This window comes from Erpetoichthys calabaricus, chromosome 4 (genome assembly GCF_900747795.2).
Source record: "Erpetoichthys calabaricus chromosome 4, fErpCal1.3, whole genome shotgun sequence".
Taxonomy (NCBI): Eukaryota; Metazoa; Chordata; class Cladistia; order Polypteriformes; family Polypteridae; genus Erpetoichthys; species Erpetoichthys calabaricus.
Window position 1 is genome coordinate 168,722,755 of NC_041397.2, and position 12,761 is coordinate 168,735,515.

The following is a 12,761-nucleotide window of genomic DNA, read 5'->3' on the forward strand; positions in this document are numbered from 1 at the left end:
ATAGGAACAACTCACTGCTCAAAATGGGAAATCTAGGAAGCACCCGGAATCAAACCGGCAAGCTCTTGATTGTGAGTCAGCAGTTCTTACTGCTGTACCACCCAAGCGGTCATGTCAGCATCATACCCTAACCCAATTTCTTTTTCTAAATTTATATTGTTGAATAAAAAAGCACACTTGTTTTGTTATACTTGTATCTTTTGTGAAAGTGTTTATTTTGATATTTGGACTTCAGTCTTCATACTCATGTCAAAATTTTGTAATTAGTACTGTAACATGAAAAAAGTTTGTTTTAGGTATGTGTTCAACATTTCTTGTCTCGCATTTCCTGTCCTCTTACATTCACCCACATCGTTGTAGACATGGAACACACATGAAATGCATGTGTTCCAAATAACTAGATGATAGTTACCCTGTACAACTCGAGGGACATCATACACAGATAAACAGACTTGAGCTGGGAGAACTTTTTGTCCGAGTTGAGCTGTGGCGCTGGCGGGGATGGGATTGCAGGCTGCTTGTGCTGATCAATACATTTGCAAAAGAAAAGACACTAATGGAGAGGTGCAAAGAATTAAAAGTAGTCTGGGATTACGACTTTTTTCATAGGCTTCAGGGATTCTAGTGCTAAATGAATAGCCTGTTGGTGTTCTAAAGAGTTATAGCATATTGTCTGGCAGCTTTTGCTCATAGCATGCATCCCTACCTAACTTAAGTCCATACCTGACATGCAGAATAGAGCTGAGGGTCTGTAGAGAAATGTAGTTTGTGAGTTTGATCTTCACTACACTCCTCTGCCTGAATAGCCTGTCAACATCAGTATTTGAGTGTGGGGAAAAGAGAGAATAGAAGCTACAACCATTGGGATTAATAAAGTATCTATCTATCTATCTATCTATCTATCTACAACATATGCCAACTACTCAAATAGGTGTAAGCCAGCGGCAACTTTGTACTGCTTTCCCTCATTTCAGAATGCCATGGTATTTGTTGTAAGATGGATTAAGCTTTCAAGCAATTTGACTGGGCCAGTCTGCTCCCCCTCAAAGGTCTTTACGGTACACTGCACCTTACTAAGTATCAACTTTATATAAGTAAGGTACAATATGTTCTGTGAATCATTGTACATGAAATGTAGAACATTTCCCATGTAACAGTGTTCCTTTGTCTTGGTAAGGTTGAAGTGTAATTTCAGTTCCTCCTGCTGGTCCAGGTTTCTTGATGCAGCAGACTTTATAGACGGCCAATGTATAGCACGCACCTTTGTGATCTGTAAGGGTTCCTGCCCACAGTTTTTCACAATGATAGCTTTGTGGGACTCTCTGTGTTTTGGAGAGATCGAGAACCAATTGTAGGTTTCTCTTACAAGATACTGTGTGTTTGGAAGCAGAACTCGCGGCCAGCTGTAGGTAGTGGCGCACACATTGTAAGAGGACTAGATCCATTAAGTTATTCTCCTCTCTCAAAGTATTGTACACACCATTGTGCACTCCAGTCATGACAGAAGCATTGTCAGTGTAAATGGCAAGCAGATTCTCTTCCTTCAGGGCACATTTGTTAAGGTAATCCAGATGTGCTCTTGCTTTTGACGTTGCATCCCCACCATCCAGCTGTATCAGTCCAAGACAAGTGGAAATCACCTTTCCTTTCTCATCATTAAAATAATGAATCACAACACCAAGGTGCTTTGACACAGTAATATGGACTCCTCAAGAAGGTGATTGTCTTTGTGGTCACCAATATCTGTCATAAGTCTCTTTAGAAAATATGGCACCAGGACACTGTCATTTCAGTGAAATTAGTGCAGTACATTTGAAAATGTGTGGCTGTAGCAGAATCAGCAAAGGCAGCATTTCAAGCCTCTCCAATGTGGTCACATGTGAGTACTGAGCATTTCTCCGTGATATCCATTGCAATGATTGCCTCTGCCTGTTTAGAGCAATCAGTTGTTTTGGTTCTGAATGGTAGTGTGGATTTCTTTGTGGAATTGTGTGGTTTTGATTTTTCAATGTGCTTTTCAGTGGACGTGCTTTTTTTTTTGTAAAATCACAAGATTTAGCATAAATGTCTATCTTGCAGTAAAAACAGTATGCCAGAATGTCCTAGAGTCATTACCTATGCAGGGCTTCAGCCATCTTTTAAAATCAGGGTTTGGCTCCAATTCTTTTCTATACTTTTGAACATATAACTTTCAATGGGACATCTTCAACCAATGCCAAAGAAAACCTTTCCTTGTATGTGTTGATTAGGTGTAGAGTATAAAAATGGGTAGATTATATTTAACAAATTTTCATTACCGACTTGTTGAAGAATATGCATATTTGACTGGAATGGGAAATAAAGTGCTTGAAAAATATAGCTTAGCTACTAGCTAAATCGTTTCAAGATTAAAATGAAGAAAAGGCACTTTTCCGGGTAGATCAACACTTGCGTTTAATGATTGGTTGTTACCTACTCTGTCTTACGCAAGCGCAGCTCATTTGCAATTCAGAAATACATGGCAGGCAGATGGTCATGGGCCATGTCTTCTGTGCTCTATCAAACAGCAGAGCAACCAGTTGTTGTGTGAAATGTTGTCAGTGACCTGAGGAAAGAAGTGCCACTTATGTCAACAGAAGATGTCTCTAGGTTTGTGGCTTAACATTTTTTAAATAAAATCGGCAAAAGGGTCTGAAATGTGGCCAGATATAGCAGCACCTAGAGTCACCTAGTTGGCAACACTGCTCTTTGTGCTCCTGTCTACTTTCTTCATTTCTCTATCTTACTTCTTCTTTGCCAGCCTCTTCCTCTGTATACTCTCCTTTACATCCACATTCCACAACTAGGTTTCTTTGTCCTCCTTCCTCTGTCCAGATGTCACACCTAGCACCCTTCTATCTGTCACCCTTACCACTTCTGCGGTAGTTGCCCAACAATCTGGTAACTCTTCACTGCCACCTAGTGCCTGTCTTAACTTCCCAGCTCTCCACCTTAGTCTTTTTTTTCCAGCTTCCTCCATTTGATACTTGGCTCTACCCTCACTCTCCCCCTTTTCTTTGATCCGCAGTGTCATCCTACAGATGTAACAGTTTAACCCAAACATCATCCTACAGACTAAATATACTCTTCCCTGCCGCCACTAACTCGGCATAGGATATAATCCACCTGTGTACATTTTCCTCCACTCTTGTACAGTACATCACCCTGTGTTCCTCTCTCTTAAAATATGTATTCACCACAGCCCTGTCCATCATTTTTGCAAAATCCACTATGATCTGATCATCTTCATTCCACTCCTTAACATCATACCTACCTATCACTTTGTTCATCCCCTCTTTTCCCTTCACCAACCTGTCCATTGAAATCCACTTAAGTCACCACTCTGTCTCCTTCAGGTACACTTTCCACCACTTCATCCAGCTCACTCCAGAAATAGTCTTTCAGATCCATCACACCCCCAACCTGTGGGGCTTATGAACTAATAACATTCATCAGCACACCTTAACTTTTCCAGCTTCATAATCAAAACTCTGTCTGAGACTCTTCACTTCCATAACACTCTTGACACACTGTTCCTTCAGGATAACCCATACCCCATTTCTCCTCCAATCCCCACCATGGTAGAACAATTTGAACCCAATACACCTGGCCTTACTCCCCTTCCATCTAGTCTCTTGCACACACAATATATAAACCTTCCTTCTCTCCATCATATGTTAACTCTCTCCCATTACCATTCATACTGCTAACATTCAAAGTTCCTACCTTCACTTCCACTCTCCTAACCTTCCTCCTGCCTCCAGACACACCTTCTATCTTCTTCTACTTCGGCCAACAGTAGCCCAATTTTCCCCAGCACCCCCTTGGCTACCAGTACTACCATGTTTCCATGAAAATAAGACCTACTCCGAAAATAAGCCCTAGCATGATTTTCAGGCTGCTCTGTAATATAAGCCCTACCCCAAAAATAAGCCCTAGTCAAGATTGTCAGCTGAAAAGTAAGGTGCTTAAGGCCAGGTTTATACTTCACATGATGTGACGCGTGTGCCCGAAATATCCATTAAATTCGGAGGACACCTTGCCACAATATCTCTGAAAAGGATGTTTAATGATTGCATCCATCAATTCGGGGTTTGTGCCCATTCCAGCAAGCATTGGGCGTAAGAAAGAAACAAAATCCCTGGACGAGGCATCGGCTCATCAAGTTGAACACAAACACACGCATACACGAACGTCATTGTAGCTTCACCAAATCCCCAAACCTTCATGTCTTTGGATGGAAAACTGAGCACACTGTGGAAACCCACCAGGAAAACATGCAAACTCCTGGCAGGGTTCACAAGGGACGTGACTCCCTGCGAGACAGCAGCGCTACCGCTCTGCTACCGTTCCACCCCATATGTGTAACTATTAACAAAATTCATTATTTAAACAAAGTTAATGATTTATCTGTAAAATGTAACATACAAATTTTAATGCATTTCGTCATGAATGCGATATCAAGTATAAATCTAAGAATTTTAAATGTGCAGAGAGCTGGAATATCATAAATTTAATGTGTTCTGTGTGGCGATCCTGCTTGCCGCTGCTGTCATGTCAGGAGGAAGTCCCAGAAGCTCGTAGCAATTTAACAACTGGGTCAGTTTTAAGATGACATTTATGACGGTCTGCTTTAATGATGAAGTAAACTACGAGGTTAAAGTGGACATTTCGAGTTTATAGCTGAAATTTCCATTTTAATCACAAAATAGACATTTTCATTATGTCCTTATTTTTTATCTCTGTGGCTCAAATATGCTGCCGTGCATTCTGATGCTATTGTGAAGGTGCAAAAAAAAAAAAAAAAAAAAAAGACGGCACAGAAGATGGTATGCGAGACTTTTAAAATATATTGTGTTATTACTTTGGGGAATATGTGACGCTCGAATATAAAAGCAACATGAATTCATTTGTATGTCGTCATTTTGCTTCACCGCATCGAACCATTCATCAAAAATCGAAGCAAGCACATCGATCTTGGAGGATCCTAAAAGCGGCTGGAGTAGCAAGAAATTTAGGCTGGAATTCAGGGTTTGAATGTGGAGAGTTATGACAATATTCCAGAAGAAGATGACATGACTGTATTTGGATAAATGTATATTGTTGTGGGCGGCATGGTGGCGCAGTGGGTAGCGCTGCTGCCTCGCAGTTGGGAGATCTGGGGACCTGGGTTCACTTCCTGGGTCCTCCCTGCGTGGAGTTTGCATGTTCTCCCCGTGTCTGCGTGGGTTTCCTCCGGGCGCTCCGGTTTCCTCCCACAGTCCAAAGACATGCAGGTTAGGTGGATTGGCGATTCTAAATTGGCCCTAGTGTGTGCTTGGTGTGTGGGTGTGTTTGTGTGTGTCCTGCGGTGGGTTGGCACCCTGCCCGGGATTGGTTCCTGCCTTGTGCCCTGTGTTGGCTGGGATTGGCTCCAGCAGACCCCCGTGACCCTGTGTTCGGATTCAGCGGGTTGGAAAATGGATGGATGGATATATTGTTGTACATGAATACTGTAAATATAAGACATCCCCTGAAAATAAGCCCTAGTGCATCTTTTGATGCAAAAATTAATATAAGATCCGGTCTTATTTTCGGGGAAACACAGTAGTGGTGGCCGTTGTTAACCCAGGCCTTGACCTTTCTGGTATGGAAATCTGTATTGTTGTCTGCATATTGATGTGGCAAAATTTTACACCGGATACATTTCATAACAGAACCCTCCCCATTTCTCTGGGCTTGGGACTGGTACAAAGGAACACATTGGTTTGTGCATCCCCATGGCTGGGTTATCCATTGATCATTTTTGTAATGGGGGGAAAAAAAACTCTTTTATATAAAATGTGTGTATTATATGTACTTGTAGGTTCACAAAGAACCAAATTGGTGATTTATTTATTTTTTTTTTTTTTGGATTGGTATTTGCCCTACTAGCGAGTATGATCACATATCATACTGGTGACATTGAAAGTGGATAATCAGTTCGGACATTAACTCAGCATTACCAGTGTGGACCGTTAATAATTACAAAGAATAGCACATCAATTTCAAAATATAACATAAATATTACAAAATCCTGGAAATTCCCCCTGCTCCTTAATTATATGACTACCTGATATTTCACCGGAAGATCCTTATATTGCAACATAATTCAGTTATGAAACAGTTGGAGCGAAGGCGCCAAACGGAGCTCTGAATAAGATATGACAGGTTCGATTTCTATAGATGACCTGAACATGGACAATCCTAATCAAGTTGTACAAAGGGAGCTCCATATGAGGCAAATGTTTACTTTAATATCATTCTGTGCTTAGCTGATTATGGACATGTGTTGTGCTGCTACCGTGTTGTCTCTTTTGCTTTATACACACGTGCTGTCTGGCTTGGTGATGCACTGTTCTGATGTCCAATGTGTCATTAATATAGTCAGTAGAATTCAACATTGTAAAGCCTGAAATTTGTTTACAGTCATCCCTCACCTATCGCGGGGGTTACGTTCCAGAGCCCCCCGCGATAGGTGAAAATCCGCAAAGTAGCGAACTATAATTTTATTATTTATACATATTTTACGGCTTTATAAACCCTTCCCACACTCTTATAAACCTTTCTCACTCTCTTGTTAACCTTTCCCACACTCTTATAAACACTTCCTATGCTCTAAAACACTTTCTACATTCTTAAACACCGCAGACCAACACTGCATGCAGCGATCAGACGTTGATGTGTCTGCACTCGCTTGGTGAAGGGGGGCAGCTGAACTCCCGCTGAGCAGAAATGGACTTTGTGCTGCTTCTGCCAAAATGCCTGCTTGTCGCTCTGCGTGTTCGGAAGGAGGAGGAGGAGGAGGAGTGGGGGTGTGTGAGGGCTGAACGCACGTTTGCTCAAACCCCTCTCCCGGAGGCGCAGTACGCTCCTGCCACTTCGCATTGTCAAGGGGGTGGGGAGCTGAATGAACGCTAAGGAGAAGTGGACTTTGTGCTGGCTTTGTGCTGCTTGTTGCTCTGCGTGTCAATAATTTAAAAGCCTGTACAGCACCTATTTTCTTGTCTCACTGTCTTGTCTTGCGTGAAGTTAAAATGTTTTATAATAGTGAGATGTTATTCATATCCTTAGCCCGAAATCCACATATCATATGCGTTAACAAAGTGTGTTTTTTAAGTTTACATGTGTTTAAAGCATGTGGGATGGGTATTTTAAGGCTTAAACTATAAAAATGTTTATTTATATGATCTTTCTATATCGCGGATTTCCTCCTGTTGCTGATGGGTCTGGAACATAACTTCCGCGATAGGCGGGCAATCACTTGTATTTAAAAACCCGCGAAGTCGTGAATCCGTGAAAAGTGAACCGCGAAGTAGCGAGGGATTACTGTATTGGCTGGTTTTGTTATTAATTTAGAGACCTCCGCTTAATGCTGTTCTTTGGTTTTATCTGTGTGGTGTCTGAGCAAGAGATCTGCACTGTTAATATGAGCTCATCTGCTGCTCAAAGTGGCACCAACCTCTTGTTACAAATCATTTCTTTAAGCTAACGCTCGATTGATAAGCACATCAGCATTTCATTTTGAAATTGTTGCTTTGTTAAAAAGGTTTAATAGGATTCACTATTTAACATTACAAATTCATATTAACTAGTGCTGTCCCACAAAAATACTCGCATTAAGATTTGGTCTGGGCAATGGGTCTGCCACAAATGTACTCAGAGCATTTTTTTTTTTTTTACCCTCCTGGTGATATAAAAAATATAATTTCCCATCTGATTCTGCCCCATTTACTCTTAAACCAGAGATCCTTAAGTGTGGTTTAATGCAATGATCTTGTCATTAAAGCAAATGGAAGATAACTCATAATTTTGATTTTACTTTAATTACAACACTTTAACATTCACACTTCAGTGAGCTTTTGTGTAAGGCAATACTTCGTGCCCCACAATTAGTTTGTCTTACCTTGTGACTGGTTTGACACACAATGCCTAGAACAATGAGATGTAATTGGAAATATTAAGGTCACCATTATTAAAATATTACTGCAGCTGTAAAGGAGAGAAAAAAAGTAAAAGCCATTATATGGGCCCTGATTTGATACTATCACTCGTTTTTGGCAGAGTCCAAAGATGCTGACCAGCTTTTTTCTGAATGTCTTGGTAATAATTGTACCCTACCATTCCCCATTGTGCAGTGGACACCTCCAAAATAATAAAACAACTCCACCTTTGATTTGATTTACCTGCCTGCTGTTTTACTTTGTTTTCACACTTGTGCAGTCTTACTTACTGGCTGGTTATTTGTCTTGATACTTTTCAGGACATCGAGTCAGAAGAGCAGCCATGCAAAGGGGCCTAATTTCTTACAAGGCAAACACGCTGGCACTGTGCCTTGCTACATCATTATTGATATGTTTTACCTTTTGTATTTGCTGGTCAGTATGTAAAGCATAAAGCACTTATGACAGTCTTGCCTGGGTCCCTTTTTTGGTGCCCATTTTGTGTCCTCTGCTAAAAAATTTATTCTGACGTGACTTGCTGCAGCATGGACAGCTCTGAGGAATGGGAAGGAGGGCTGTGTTTGAGCCCAGGAGAAAGCATTTTTTAGCGACAATAACAGAACATCTATAGGTAGAGATGAGTGACTGGGGTGAGGGATAAGATTGTGCTTTTGTAGGCTTAAAGCAAGATGACGGTGCTGATGCTTCTCTTTTATATGGTGAAGCTGCTTGGCATTTTGCTGGCTCTTAATTTTAAGTAACAGTTGCAGAGTACCAGTAGAATTTTTTTTTTTTTTTTTTTTTTTTTTTTTTTTTGATATTGGTGTCCTTGCTCTGATATTGGTGTTTGTTCATGCATGTAATGCCCAGCATTGTTAACCTAAGTTCAAATATATTTCAGTAATTACATATTTTTTATTTGGTTATTCAGACCTTATTTCTTGACTAATTTGACAGCAGTAGTACATAATGTTAACTTTCTGATGCTGAGCAAACTGGCTCATAAATTCCTGTGCATACCAGCAATGGATTCATCATCAGAAATACAACTGACAAGTGATTACATTGCCCCAAGCAATAACGTCTGAAACCAGCAATGGATGACATACTGGTTTTCATGACAAAAATCTGTAAAGACCACTATGAGTGTTGAGAAGAACTAGAGATATCAGGGAAGCAAGTAATATACATAAAGCTTCTGTTTACAGTAATTTAAAAATTTTATTTTTTCTTTGCTGCATCCTATGGTGAAGCCTTTATGAAAAAAAAGTTTAAAAGTTAAATCCAGGTTATCTGCAGGTAAATATTTTATTTGAATATGTAATACTTAGATTTTGTGTGTAATATTTATTTTCTATTTTATTTAGTGATCACTTTTTTGATAATTATTCTTTGGTTTGTGAATTTATAAGCCAAATGTTGAATACCACTAAAGAATATTCTGTTGATTAATGAAGGTTGTTGGATAAACATCATGCCAGAATGTCAGCTGCCACTGTTGAAGTGAATTCCATGTTCATGAATTGGCCAGCTGGCTAGAGATTTTGTGGCTACCGGTCCCATTATCAATCATAGCCTCAAGGTTAATATCAGCTCACCTCTGCTGTGCTCCCATATGCTGAGATCTTTAAGGATGTCAAGCAGTGCACAAAGCAGACATTGCTGCCAAATTATTTTAAGCCATAAATGTGTCCTTCATGATTTCCAGCTCCATCCACCAGCCACAAAGGACCGTTTTTATGTTCGAGAGAGTGAAGACTACTGTTTTTAATGAAACTTTGTTTCAGATAGATTCATTACCGGAAAAAATAAACAATATGAAACCTTGATATAATTTTATTTTCCTCTATACCATATGAATTATGGTTAAATATTTTTGTACGTATTTTCTTAGTTGAAATATGTATTTTAAGGAAATTTATTTTAGTATTTTTATGGCCTACAGAATTTTCATTTTGTTAATTTAAACTGAACAGTTAATAGCTGTAGTCCATAGTTTAATTATAAAATATCAAAGTTAATAGTTTAATATAGAACACAAGTCTATTTGTTTGGTTCTGTAGGAGCTTAGTGTCAAAAGATTTTTAAAGGGATAAAGGAAAAACAAATTGTAACTGGTATCGGAATTGGAAAATCCAGTAATAGGAAATCAGTGATTGTTATCAGCCTTAAAAAACCTGATCGGAGCATCCCTATTTGTACCTTTTTTTCCCCCCTTTTTCTGCAGTGCAGTGCACATTTGCTGGCTTTGCAGCTATTGCACTAAAGAAAAAATAAAAAGAGCAATGCACAAAAGTTTGGAGAGTGGCTAGTATCCTATTGGCACTTCACTGGTCTTGTTCCACCCTACCTTTTGTAGAGTAAAGAGTTTCCTGTGCCTTTGTTTAAAAAAAGCTTTCTTGCAATTATGCCCCTGAAGCATGGTGCAGGTCCTCCGGGCTTCAAACTCAAAGCTTGAGCTTTGTCAGAGCAAAGTCAGTGATGCGGCTAATGGAGAAACTGAATGAATGTGTTGGATAAACTTGGCAGAACGTCAACAGCTGCTGTTTATCAATGACAGCTGGCTAAATATCGAGGCTGCTGCTCCAATCATAGATCGCAGCCTCAAATTTAAAGGTCCGTTACTAAGAGACCCTTATGGATGTCAGGTGGCACAGGAAGCAGACACTGCTGATGGATTATTTCAAGCCAGTGCATCCTTCATGATCTCCAACAGCATATCCCAACCTTGAAGACAATGTCAGAAATAATCTATAGTTATAAAGAATTATATGAAGAAAAATGTATTTTGAGCAATCTCTAGTGAAATTAGTTTTTGGTGGTCACAGGAACCTAATCCCCTATTTCCTATATGTTCAATATATTAACATTTACATCTTTGGCTTTCATGCCATCTTCTACCATTCTTGCCCCAGTGAAGGCTGAGAATTAACTGTTATGGAATACGGGGCGCTCCAGCCACACCAACCCCAACACAGACGGGCAGAGACACAAATCCAGTATATGTTTATTTCAGTCGGGAGAGGCTTTTGTCTCATTCCCCACAGCCCAGTACAAGCCCCAAACAGCACAATATACAGTCATTCTTTTCTCTTGTCTCTCTTAGGTCACTTCCTCCTCCTTGTAAGCTTTCTCCACTTCCTCCCGACTCTGCCTTCCCAAGTAGTGGCAGCTGGCTCCTTTTCTAGGACACCCAGAAGCCCTCCAGGTGTCCAGCAACCTTCTTCTGGTAGCACTTCAGGGTGTGATGGAAGTGCTGCCAAACAGGGCTCAGCAAACATCCAGGTTCCCATTGGTGGTGGCTGGGTTGAATTTCCATGCTCCAAACCCATTTCCCTGCTGCAGGCCAGGGGGGCTGCCCTCTAGCGTTCCAGGGAAGGTAGTGTCCTGAATAAGCTCTCTTCCCCCGGTCCTTCCACTATTGAGGCGTCCCGGCCGGGTAAACTTCCCAGCCTCAGAAAAAGTATGTTTGTATATGTGTTGGAGTGTGTGTTTGTGCGTTCTATAGGTATGAGAATCTATGCTACAATTAAAATGTTTGATGCCATCTGTCGCAATGTAAAAACAGTATGATTTCTTGGTAGAAATGCATTACAGTAGATGGTGTACCCCAAATATTAGTACTGTTGCTACTTATACCAAATTCTCTGTTCAAGTTTAAGTCAAACATTTAGAAACCTTTTTGGATTTTACACTGGTACAATGAGAAAGAGCTTAGAAGATTTAGAATCAAGTAATTCGATTAAATTGCCTAGTAGCTGCAACTGCAGGTAACAGAAAAGCTCAAAGGCTGATTTACACTTATATTTAGAATTGACAATTGAGGTAATCAATTTAGCCCTAAGAATTTTATACATTTACATGCAGTATACTCGAACAATATTTTTAATAAGAAACTTTTCAATCACAAATATTGTTGCTCTTCTATGAATGTCTCGTCTCACAATGGCTAACTTGGTGCAAAAGTCTTGCTATGTAGCAAAGATGGTTTTATGTACTGTAACTAGTGCTGGGAGGTATTCCGGTTCATACCGAAAACCGTTTTTTATTTTTGTTATGATATAAATTTTTCTTATACCACAACACCAGTTTAAATAGCCTAAACAACGTTTGGAATGTGGCACAGTGGGAAACTGTTTAAGTGGGGGCCTTTTTCACTGCTATACCGCTAAACACGCGTGCAATGAAGTACATGCATTAGTGGAGGTATTGAGCAGTGAAAATGGACAGAGAACATTCTGAAACTGAAGCTGTAGCAGACTATAAAGTTGAGCATGATGACACATGAACTTTTGCCGAAAAAAAGGAGACCTGTCTGTTGTCTGGAGATACTTTGGTTTTAAAAGGTTGGATGTGGACCAAACAACTATTTTCTGCAAATGCTGTCGAGCTAAAGTTGTTGCCAGAGGCAGCAACAGAAGCAATTTTCTGTACCACCTTAGCCACGAACATGCTTTGGAGTACCATGAATGTATGGAACTAAGATTGGCGCCCTCTATGTCCTCTGGTAAAACTAAAAAAGCTACAGGACACTTGAGTCAGACATCATTTGTAGACACGTTTGCTAGAGGTACTGCCTACGACAAAAAAAAGCAAGCGGTGGATCGAGATAACTAACGCCATTTCAATCCATATAGCTAACGTGTCAGTGGACAGAGATTGTTAACATTAACAAAGTGAAGTTGGTTTATAAAAATATTTACTATTTATTCCTTTTCTAAGACATGTTCAGTGCAACACAACTTTTGACAAGCACCTCTGGATATTTTACTAAGTCTAAAT

General features: G+C 40.1%; 1 protein-coding gene across 1 annotated transcript in view; it reads left to right on the forward strand.

Moving 5' to 3' along the window:
* The window catches only part of LOC114650350 (uncharacterized), a 57,433-nt gene that overhangs the window by 12,023 nt on the left and 32,649 nt on the right, over positions 1-12,761 (forward strand). The gene's annotated exons all lie outside the window — the stretch shown is intronic.